Genomic DNA, 12,728 nt, shown 5'->3' on the forward strand with positions numbered 1-12,728 from the left:
ATTCCATTATTTGCACCACGCGCATAAGCCCCCTTATCTCGCCACATACACATCAATATACACTCCACCCTTATGTCGTCACTTGCGCATCTTATCACAACACAACAATCAACCGCAACACACATGCACATATGCCTCAACATCACCACAACAACAACAACAATATCATAACAAGATATAGCCGAAGGCTCAACAACAATGTGTACAAGAATCATAACAATAATATAAGGGTACGGGAAGTGAGCAACAATAAGAGTGTTTCAAGCAACAAACAAGTTCAAATTTAAGGCATATTAATAGCCTAAGGTCTAATCCGGTCAATTACTGCATATATATACACCCATGCACACACTCGTCACCTCATGAACACGTTGCTCCACATAATACAAATAATGCAATTAGACCAAATCCTAATGGGAGATTTTTCCACAAAACGTTATGCATGATACTTACCTCAAATAAGCTAAATAAACACTCTAAGAAGCCCTTCCCGTGCAAGTCAACCTCCAGACGGCTTGAATCTAGCCAAAATAACTTAATATCATAAATAAAAGCCATAGGAAATCATCAATTATCAATTAACATAATCATATTCTCTCCATTACTATAATAAATAAGTTATATTTACCCTATTGAGTTATATGTGTTTTGATGATTAACAAATGTGCAATGCACATGTGCTAAAAATCAGGGTCTCACAAGCTGAGTGGTAACTTCTTCTGGACTGCTGTAACTTGCAGTAAAAAAATAATGATACTGCTGTGCAATATTTTAACAAAGGATCTTCAAATATATATATATATATATATATATATATATATATATATATATATATATATATATATTGATTAACCTAAATATTTAAAAATATTGTGCTAATATATTTTATGATCTCAGGGACGACTGGTAATGCGTATATCTTGGAAAGATCACGTAGAATTAGAGTCCTTCCATATTTAGGACTCCGGAATTCTTGGTTACCATATTCATTTGATTGACTGATGCACAAGTGTATATTCTTTTCCTTTGTCTTGCATGAAAAGGTATTCACACATACTGAGCTCGTGCAATACTGAGCATAAGCAATACTCTTGAAGTGCTTACTTCCGGTTTACTCAACCAAAGGCGGACCCAGGATTTGAGCACAACGGGGCACCACTGTATGCTAATCACTAGCGATAAAATTCGACGTGCAACTCTTTGAAAACTTAACGATTATGATAACTTATCATTCAAGTATTATTAAAAAAAAGTTCTAAAGAAAAAAAAATACCGAACATATATATATATATATATATATATATATATATATATATATATATATATATGAGAGAGAGAGAGAGAGAGAGAGAGGGGGGAGGGAGGGAGGGAAAGAGAGAGAGAGAAAGAGAGATTTCTTCGTAAAATGGGTGCTATGGGAAGAGAAGGAATAAAATTAATTAAGTTGACTGTTGTGTATTAGTACTAAACTATAAATAAATTCAAAAAAAAAAAGATAAAAGTAAAAAATAAAGTAATTTTCTATTAAATATAAATTACATTGTATTCAAAGAACTAAAATATTAATTAAGTTGACTATTATATATTAGTACTAAATTATAATTTAATAAAAAAAAAGATAAAAATAAAAGATAAAGCAATTTGCTATTTAAATATAAATTACATTGTACTCAAAGAATAAAAATAGAAAGGAGGAGAAAAAGGTTGAACGTGGGTTTCGAACCTGCATCACCAGCAAAGTTGGGAATTTAAGTGCCCAAAGCAACCAGTTCTCCCATCTGCCTCTTTGTTTCTGGGGGCACACTTAAAATATTTAAGGGGTCCTATATAAATATACAGATATATATAATATGTATATACATACTTTTTGCCGAGGCTAACAGGGTCACATGACCACTCAACCCACAACGTAGGTCCGCCTATGTACTCGACAAGTATAAGAAGAACAAGACTCTAGTACTTTATCCTTTGCAATTATGCATGTAACTTGAGTTAGTCTAGTTCTTCTGTATTAGGCTATTGAGTTGTAATTTTATCTTCCATTGAAAAGTACATTTGTTTTATTTATTTTACTTTCACATTTACAAGTAGAGTGACTTGCAAGTGTGAGACAGTTGTGAGACTGTTAGAGTCTAGAGTTATGTTTGGTTTGGTTGCAAGAGTTGTAATCTGAGCATTTCTGGCCCATTTGTTCTAATGGAGTTCTATAGTTAAATATTACGAGGTAGATAATTATTTTTGTATCTTTTGAGTTGGGTGATTTTTCACGTTAAATCTTGTGTCCTTTACTTATTCGTACTTTAGTTTTTACTGCACTTAAAGGCACTAAGTAAAGAACCAAAGACTTAGGCAAATTCTAGGAAGCAATCAAATTAACAATTGGTATTAGAGCAGGTTCTCTTAGTTCAGACTAACACCTTGAGATATCCTTAAAGATGAGTGCACCATCCGAAATTAACAAGGGGCAGTCTACTACTAGTCCACCACTGTTCAATGGCCAACACTATAGTTGGTGAAATATAAGGATGGAGGATTTTCTAACAACAAAGGACTATAAACTTTGGACCATAATCAATCGAGGACCTCTTGTTCCCCCAACAAAATGAGCAGAAGGTGGATGTTTCTAAAGATACATCTGAATTTATAACAACTGATTCAAAATGATGAAAAATTATGCTAAGGACAAGAAAATTCTCGCATTGGTCCTGATAAGTACAATAGAATATCCGCCTGCTCAAATGCTAAAGAAGTTTGTGATGCTTTCCAAATAGCTCATAAAGGGGAAACTCATGTGAAGAAGTCACGAATTGAAATGTTGATGAGAAACTATGATCTATTCTCAATGAAAGACTCTGAGGCTATTTAGGAAATTGTTACAAGGTTCACCACAAACAAACTGAAGTCACTTGGGAAGATGTAACTACCCAATTCCCACTATAGGCTATGATGGCGCCCAACATCGCCGCTAGGCAAGATAACTGGGAACTATCTATTAGTTGTTCATTTAATATATTTTCATTGTCATTGATTTTATTTATTAAAGAAATGAATAATAGGAGATCGTAGTAATGTAATACATAAATTGAACATGAGAGTAAAGTAGTGAATTTAATAATCAAAAATCATGAATATCTACTAGAATTTCCCAAAACCCGATGACACAAAACGAACATCTAGTAGGATATACAAAACTCTCTAAAACTATTGTCTGAAATAAAATAGATAGAAATAATAAATATAACAAGAGGAGGCTCCGGATTCTGTAGCACGGAGCATGAGAAGCAGCTCACCACTAGGCCTCCGGGTAATGATGTAAGGCCCCGTAAACTTTAACCTAAACCCCGGAATTTTGTGGTGTCGAGGTAAGCTAATGTATTTGATAGTTGTAGAAAATCATCGCGATGAGCTTTCTCGCCCCGGTATGAACTTTTTGGGTTGAACAGAGCATCTGGGAGTTGATTGCATAATCGTTTCGCGGGCCGCACATCCGTCGCAGAACCAATATGAAGATTTCTGAAGGGAGATTCTGTGATCCATTCTGCGGCCGCACAATTGCTATGCGGGCCGCAGACCTGGCTGCAGACTTGACCAGAGCAGCCCAAGTTTTGGGACCATTTCTGCGGTCCATTTTGCGTGCCGCAAACTTGATCTACAATGCACTCTGTGACCACAAAGTTGAGTTCGGAGGGTCCATTTTTCCTTTTTTTTTTAATCCGACTCCATTTCATTTTATATATCCATAGGGGTCATTTTTTAGGGATTATCTGATATTTTAGAAAGAAAAGAGAGTTATTCTTGAGAGAGAAAGAGGAGGATTCAAGGATTTCACTACTCAACACTGATCAAGCCTTGAAATTTCATCAAGAGGAACTTGCTAGGGTTTCTAAAAGGTATGAATTACTTCCCCAATTCCCCAATTTCGAATTTGGGTTGGTTATGGAATAAGAGTAGGCTTATCACATGCATGAGCTAATAGGGATTGTGGGGAAGTTGTTGGACAATCTTGGGTGATTTTGTTGTTGAATTGGTTGAAGAAAGGTTGGGTTATCATTGTAGCAGCTCTTTCCATACGAATTCCTTTAATCATGCTTGTAATACTCCCCTATTCTATAGATTGTCGTCGTTAGGAGTGTCGGGATGCTATTGTTACACCACAGAAAGCTCTTTCGAGGTATGAAGGCTAAACTCTTCTTCTAGTATCGGAATTCTCGTATTCTATTCTTACAAAACTCCATCGTGTGTAGTTCCAACTTGAAATACTATTGAGGTGGGATATTCAAGATAGTAAATTGATTCCTAAATTGGGTAACGTGTTAGAACCCTCATGAGTTAATGATTCTCAAATTTGACTTATTTATGTTGTACCCCTTTTGGGAGGAACGTTTTGTACGAAATCAATGTGATTCAATTTCTTATATTTCATGTAATGAAATCATATGAATGCATATTTGTAAAGGCCAAAGGTGCCAAAGGGTTTGATTTGAAAGGAAATATTTTGTACGATTATTATTGTTTTGAGAATCCAATTCGTGGCAGTGTGATTACACCTCCACCCACACATTGGGGTGAGGCGGCAGGGCCGCTTTGTGTAGAGATTGTGGTATTATGATTACACCTCCACCCGCACACATTGGGGTGAGGCAGCAGGGCCATTTTGTGTTGAGATTGTGGTATAATGATTATACCACCACCCAAACACTTTGGGGTGAGACGGCGGGACTGCTTTGTACAGAGATTGTGGTATTATGATTACACCTCCACCCGCACATATTGGGGTGAGGCGGTGGGGCCATTTTGTATATAGATTGTGGTATTATGATTACACCTCCACCCGCACACATTGGGGTGCGACGGCGGGGCTGTTTTGTGTAGAGATTGTGGTATTGTGATTACACCTCCACCCGCACATATTGGGGTGAGGTGGCAGGGCCGCTTTGTGTAGAAATCGTGGCATTGTGGTAGAGGTTGTTATAGAGGATCCCCAACTTGAAATTGATAAATGTTATCGAAAGTTTAAATGAATTTGTTGTTATAGAGGATCCCCAACTAGTAAGTGTCGTTCACATGCTAATCTCAATAAGTAAGGGCCAACAAGTAACTACAACTTCTAGAGTCATGAAGCAAATATCGAGTATAATCGGGCTCCTAGTGACAACACCCACAAGTTATGCCGAGGTCGTACGGTCCGATCCATGGATGAATCGCATTATATATATAAATATTGCTAAGGCATTCGGCCTGATCCACAGGAATTGTGAAACTCTTCGGACTATGAATTATGCATTGACAACTCCAAGGTAAGCCCGTAAAGGAATATAAATTTTTCCATCAATAATTAAACATTCCGCCAAATCTCTAAGTCATGAAGCTCGGTCTAACATAATCTTTAAATCAAATTATTTACTTATTAATACAAGCAATTAAACTAACAAGTTGAGCTCAAATAGTGCAAGTAAGCCCAACACATGTGGAATCAAAATATCATCGTGGATGGTGACACTATTGAACCAGATAGGTATCACGCCGGTTACATGTACTACTATCTACCATGGTTCGATGATGACGTAACTGAGGACGTCAAACCGGGGGTCAATCTGAAAGATAGGATCATAGATGAGGTGGTTGAGGCACAGGTGAAGTACAAGAGGCTATGTAAAAGAGTGTTCAAATATGAAGCTAAGCATCTGAAACAACATAAGTGGATATAGAGGCGATCAAGGAATGGAAGTAGATTGCAACTAAGTCGATAACGAGGTTAGAGCATCTAGAGCAAGGATTGATGGAGTTAGAGGGGAAGATGAGAAGGAGGCTTTGGGATTGACAAGGCATGGACAATGATGAAGGATAGAATCTCCCAATGGCTTACCTTCTACTCGACATGCGCGATCTGGAAAATGTGATTGATGGAGTCAAAAGACTCAAGCATGCAGAAGGTCCTTCAGGGACCAAATTGACTAGGAGATAATGTTCTTTACTGCTTTCTAGATTAGATTTTGGTAGATTTCGATGTAATAAGGCTTAATGCCATTAGCGACTTTATAATTATTATTTCGATTTACTAAAAGATTGATTTGGCTTATTTTGCATTAATGGAATGATGCAACGTTGGCATGAATTTTCTCCAAAGTCTATATGTCGCTTAGGCCTACCTCGGGCACAATGAGGTCCCCAAATTAGGACGCGAATTATTGCATGACCTTACATGATACTTGCTTAAATATTGCAAACAATCTTTTACTTCGTCATAGTAGCTTGGTTACCTTTTGTTTTTCTTTCTTTTGATTACTCCCATTCCCAAAGGTTGGTTTGTGCATTATTGCATCATCGGCATACCACATCAGATCCAGAGGTCCTCCACCTCCTCCTCTACCTAGCGACCCGAAAAGAAAAGTCAAAGGCAAAGGGAAGATGGATGATCTAAGTGGTAATCGAAAATACAATGCTACCATGGAAGAAAATGTTGAAACCTTAGGCTGAAGAAGTACGCCGGGACATAACGAGTTGGTCCTACGGTTGGAACAGAAAATCTTGGAGCTACATGGTGAGCTTGAGCAAGTCTGAAATCTTTCAAACCTCTCCCTTACGCTAAATGTTCCAGACGTTAACTATCAGATCACCAACACTTAGAATCAAACACCACCTCAAAACACCCAAAATCCATCACCCATGGCTCCTCAAAATCCTCTTGCAACGTACTAGTATCACAATCCTGCACCCCCTTAAAACCTTAAACCCCACCAGTGCCAACCCCTCAACAGCAACACCATCACCCAACCTAGTATCCGTAAAGCATCACTTATCACACCCCTCAAAATGAACCACAACTTACCTCCGATCTTCCTCAAACCTCGATCAATGATCACCCATATACCCAAGTCCCAGGAACACACCAAGGCAACCTGATATACATGGAAAACTTACCCCATACCCGGCAGCAAACCTTATACATACCTAAACCAACCGAGAAGGACCTTCTCTTATAAAACATGGAGGAGGAACTAAAGAAATTGACAGGGAGAGTCCAGAGTGTTAAAGGCAGGAAGGGCATTGAAGGTCTGAACTATGAAGACTTGTATATATCCGAATGTAGAACTTTCGGAGGGTTACAACTAAACTTTGACTACGGAGCTCCCAGACAATACACCCATATCGCCAAGCCCATAGCCCAACTATATGAGAGACTAAAGGTCGCTGGTTATGTTACTCCCATTCTCGTTGTTGCTGCTGAAAACCCTTCCCATTGGGTTAACCCCAACAAGACCTATGCCTACCATTAAGCAATGAAGGGTCATACCATTGAGGAATGCTACATGTTGAAGGACAAAATATAGACACTGATTGACACCAAAGTTATACAAGCGAAGGAGTCTGTGCCAAATGTCTGCAATAACCCGTTTCCTAATCATAGGGGCGAGGAAGTGAATGTGATTGAAACTGATGAAGAATGGGATCAGAAGGGTTCCATCAAACTTATTCGATATGGGGACGCTCCCAACATATCTCCAGTCTCCCTCTTGCCAATTGTGGTGAAAACCCAGGCACCGTTTGAGGTCGAGGTAGCTATGCCCTTTACTGTGATGGTAGCTCCAACACCGTCTTATAAGTCTGATGTTGTCCCATGGATTTATGTGGCGAAAGCAAAAAGAAAAGGAAAAGTCAAGATGGAAGAGATAGGTGCAGCACAAGGAATGACCAGAACTGAAACAGTTTACACACGCGAGAATCTTGGAGAAACAAGCAAAGAGACCACATCTAAGCCACTTGTCATGGAGACAGGCACTGATGATCTTTAGAGGAAGGTACAAGCGAGAGAATACTTCGTTGTTGATCACCTAAACAAGACTCCCGCCCAGATATCCATCTTATCGAAACCCATATTTTAGAAACCCATGCATATGAGTAAACTAGCAAAGTGGTATATATTGCTAAGTGAGTTCAACATCATCTATGTGACTTAGAAGGCAGTTAAGGGGCAAGCATTGGCTAATCACCTGGCATAGAATCCCATAGACGGATAATACGAACCATTGAAGACATATTTTCTAATGAGGAAGTGTCGTTTATAGGTGAGGATATTGTCGAAACACATGATGGTTGGTGGTTGTTTTTCGACGGAGCCGCAAACATCAAAGGAATGGGCATCAGAGCTGTTTTAGTATCAGAAACCGGTCAACACTACTCGGTGTCCTCCAAGCTCAAGTTCCCATGCACCAACAATATGGCAAAATACGAGGCTTGAATCTTGGGACTCAGATTGGCCATCGTCATGAATATTCAGGAGTTGCTAGTAATCAAAGATTCAGATCTGCTAATACATCAAGTACTTGGAGAGTGGGTTACCAAGAATACTAAATATTTCCATACTTGCATTGTGTGTAAGATTTGATCAAGAGGTTCATAAAGATAGAAATCAAACACGTTCCGAGGATTCAAAATGAGTTTACATACGTGTTGGCTACCTTGTCTTCCATGATACAACATCCAGACAAGAATTTTATTAATCATATCCCGAAAGAGATTCGTAAGCAGCCAACTTATTATGCTGATATTGAAGAAGATATTAAGAGCAGGTTATTTCTGGATGACTATGGGGACAGACTGCATCATATATGTTCAAAAGTGCCACCAATGGCAAGTACATGCTGATATAATACGGGTGCCACCCAACGAACTCAATATAATGAGTTTGCCCTAGCATTTCTCTACCTGGGGCATGGATGTCATCGGACCGATTGATCCCGCAGCTTCAAACGAATATAGGATCATTCTGGTGGCTATACATTACTTTAAAAAATGGGTCGAAGCCGCTTCCTATAAAGTTGTGGCTAAGAAGGTTGTAGCGGACTTCGTTTGGGATAGTATTCTTTGTCGATTTGGAGTGCCTGAGTCAATCATTACCGATAATGCTGCCAATATCAATAGTGATCTGATGAAAGCCATGTGTGAAACATTCAAGATCAAGCACCAGAATTCTACAGCATATAGGCCGCAAATGAATGGAGTCGTGGAAGCTGCCAACAAGAACATGAAGAAGATATTAAGGAAGATGGTGTATAACTACAAGCAATGGCATGAGAAGCTACCCTTCACCTTGCTCGGGTACCGCACCATAGTTTGCACGTCAACTGGGGAAATTACCTATCTACTGGTCTACAGTACTGAAGTAGTTATACCAGCCGATGTGGAGATTGCTTACCTAAGAATCATCAAGAAGCCCAACTCAGTGATGCGGAATGGATACAGAGCTGGTATGAGCAACTGGCTCTCATTAATGGTAATAGGATGAACGCAGTGTGTCACAGTCAACTCTACCAGAATAGAGTGGCAAGGGATTTCAACAAAAAGGTTAGATCCAGGCAATTCACACCGAGGCAATTGGTGTTGAAGCGGATCTTCCCGCATCAAGACGAAGCAAAAGGAAAATTCTTACCTAACTGGCAAGGCCCTTACATGGTTCACCGAGTATTGACAGGAAGAGCACATATACTTGCAGAAATGGACGGAGAAATATGGCCAAAACCTACAATTCGGATGTCGTCAAGAGATATTATGTTTAAGATTGTATTTTCACTTTCTTTTGATGTAACCTAAACTATGCTTGACCTGATTCTCATTTAAGAGGGGATACGTAGGCAGACCTGTGGGTTCGGTCACATCATAATAAAATCTTCATTCCCCTCTATGGTCAAGAAGTGGGGCAAGTTTTGAGTTTTCGTCAATGTCATTACGTCAAGGATAGCCAGGAGGCATATTGTCAGGAGTATGCATTTAAACTTGGGCAGAATTTTGAGGAGGGTCCTTAAAATTCAGAGTTAAGAAGGTCACAATGTCTCAAAGTGTGTCACGGTATATGGTTTGATTAAATTATTTATTTTTATACATCATCACATATCTTGAACAACTACATTTATGTGATAGTCATATGTTACCCAGGGTGACTCGAACAAGACGTCAAGACATGGAGCAAAGGCCAAATGAGGAATCAAAAGTACGGACCAACCTTTCCCCCCAAAACTCACAATTTTTCTTTGGATGCAGGCACAACGGACATAACAAGCATGTCCACGAATATATAACAAGAATGCTATCTTCACACCAAAAGAAGTCACCAAGCACAAACGCGTCAAGCTAAGGACCACTTTCCCTCTCACATTTAATCATTGCTTTCTCTGTATAGGGCTAAGCATTGCCCTCATTCTTTGCATGAGGTTAAGCACTGCCCCTATTATTGCATAGGTCTAAGCACTGCCCTCATTCTTTGCATAGGGCTAAGCATTGCCCTCATCATTGCATAAGGATAAGCACCGCATTTCTCTACATAGGGCTTAGCACTGCCCTCATTCTTTGCATGAGGCTAAGCATTGCCTCTATTATTGAATAAGGCTAAGCACTGCCTCTATTATTGTATAAGGCTAAGCAACACCTTCCTCGGCATGAGACTAAGCACTGTATCCATCACATTGCATTAAGCTAAGCATTTCCTCTATTCTTGCATAAGGCTAAACGTTGCATTTCCTTGCATGAGACTATGCACTGTCTCCATCATGAGGCTAAGCATTGCCTTTAATATTGCATAAGAGTAAACGCTGTCTTTCCTTGCATGAGACTAAGAAATGTCTCCATAACATTGCATAAGGCTAAGCATTGTCTCCACTATTGCATAAGGCTAAATGTTGCCTTTCCTTGCATGAGACTAAGCATTGTATCCATTATATTGTATGAGGCTAAGCATTGCCTCCATTATTGCATAAGGCTAAATGCTACCTTTCCTTGTATGAGACTAAGCATTGTCTCCATTATATTTGCATGAGGCTAAGCACTGCCTTCATTATTGCATAAGGCTAAACGCTGCCTTCCTCTACATAGGGCTAAGCACTGCCCTCATCACATACAAGGCTAAGTGCAGCCTTATCTCGTTCTCGTATATGACTAAGCAACACATGTTCCCTCTATCAAATGATCAATATCGCCACATCTTATTATTTCATAGGCTGAACATCGCCACATTGTTTGAAGGCATCATAGTCTGAAGGCATCATCATCATAGCCCAAAGACATCATGCCATGGCCTGAGGATCTCTCGAAACAGGATATTATTATTCAAAGGCGCCATAGTCCAGAGGCACCATCCTCATGGCCCGAGGACACCATTTCATGGTCTGCAAATCCCTTATCATAAGCTTCATGGCCCAGGATGTCATGGTCTAAGGACATCATCCTCATCTTCCAAAGACATCTCTCTTGGTCCCAAGGGAATTTGCATCATGTCTAAATTTCTGCAATAACCCTATATATTCGCGTGCATCATGTTTCAAATTTTGCAGGTTCGAGAGGTAACCATTCTATAAACGGGAGAAATTCTTGCTCCGGTTTCTGTTCACAATGTTCAGATCCTTTGATTATCTCAAACGTAACCAATGATCGGAAATTGATTACTCTTTGTTCCGTAACCTCCCAAACATTTATCTCGAATATCCATAACGTTCAAATTCGCATTCATAGCTCCACCCGAAGTTATCCATTACTCACGACACTATCATATCCAAGAGATCCTTTTTCGAAATACACGACTACTTTTATAACAACTTCATCGGTTTCGTTCGACGTTGGATCCAAAACTACACACGACCTGATTCCCGTAACACCAGGGATATGTAGGCAACTCAAGAACCAGGGTTCAGCCCCTATTTATTTTCAAACACACATCATCCTCGCTCATTTTAGACAAAATTGGTCATCATTTTCTTTACCCGACAACTCTTTCATCATTCCCGGGTAAAGAGGAGCAGTTATTTATATCCAATTTTGTCCTCATATATTATAAAGTATTCCATATACTTTCTATGAGTTTTAAAGTTTTAAATGTAATTTTCTCGCATTTAATTTATTTAATTATTTATCGATTATTTATTTAAATTATTTTTTGGGTGAGTTAATCACCCAAGTTATCATTTTATACCCCCGTGCATTTTTAATATATGTAGTTTCATTTTATAGAGAAAATGAAATTACTTCCTATTTCTTTTAGTAATTATTTCTTTTATAATTACATATGCATTTTCTCTATAATTATGTTATTTATGCTAAAATAGTTTTTTTTTTTTTTATATTTTTATAATGTTAGGCTATTATTTTTAAGCCTTTTATTGTATAAATAATATTTATATTATTTATTAAGCCATTTTTTACAAATTATTTTTAATGAATTGCATGTGTTTAAATTATAGCCCAATTTCGAACCAATTTCGGACCATAATTAAAGCCCAAAAATTTTAACCCAGTCTTTGGCCCAAACCAAACGACCCCTTTTTAAATCCTGTCGTGACCTGTTCCATTTAACCCGCCCCGCTTCCCCTTCGATCTTGGTCGTTGATCTTAAATTATCGACGACCCACAACAGCCCTTCTCCTTTATTTTTAATCCCTTGCCCAAACCCTAAAGATCCATTTTCCCACCCAACTGCCTTTGACTTCTCTCTATCTCTCCACTCTCACACCAAACCCTTGCCGACCATGGAGATTCTCTCCCATTCCTTCCTTATACGCATTCATACGCGAATTCTACTTACCTTTTCTGCTATTATCACTTAGTTATGTACTTTCGTTACCATTATACTTATGGCAAGTTTGATTCTCACAGATATGGCTTTGATTCTATAGTTCTGGGTACAACTGTCATTCTATACACTTAAAAAGAGAAAATTTCTTTTGTATATAGTATGTCTCCGG

This window comes from Nicotiana tomentosiformis, chromosome 2 (assembly GCF_000390325.3).
Source record: "Nicotiana tomentosiformis chromosome 2, ASM39032v3, whole genome shotgun sequence".
In the NCBI taxonomy this organism is placed as follows: domain Eukaryota; kingdom Viridiplantae; phylum Streptophyta; class Magnoliopsida; order Solanales; family Solanaceae; genus Nicotiana; species Nicotiana tomentosiformis.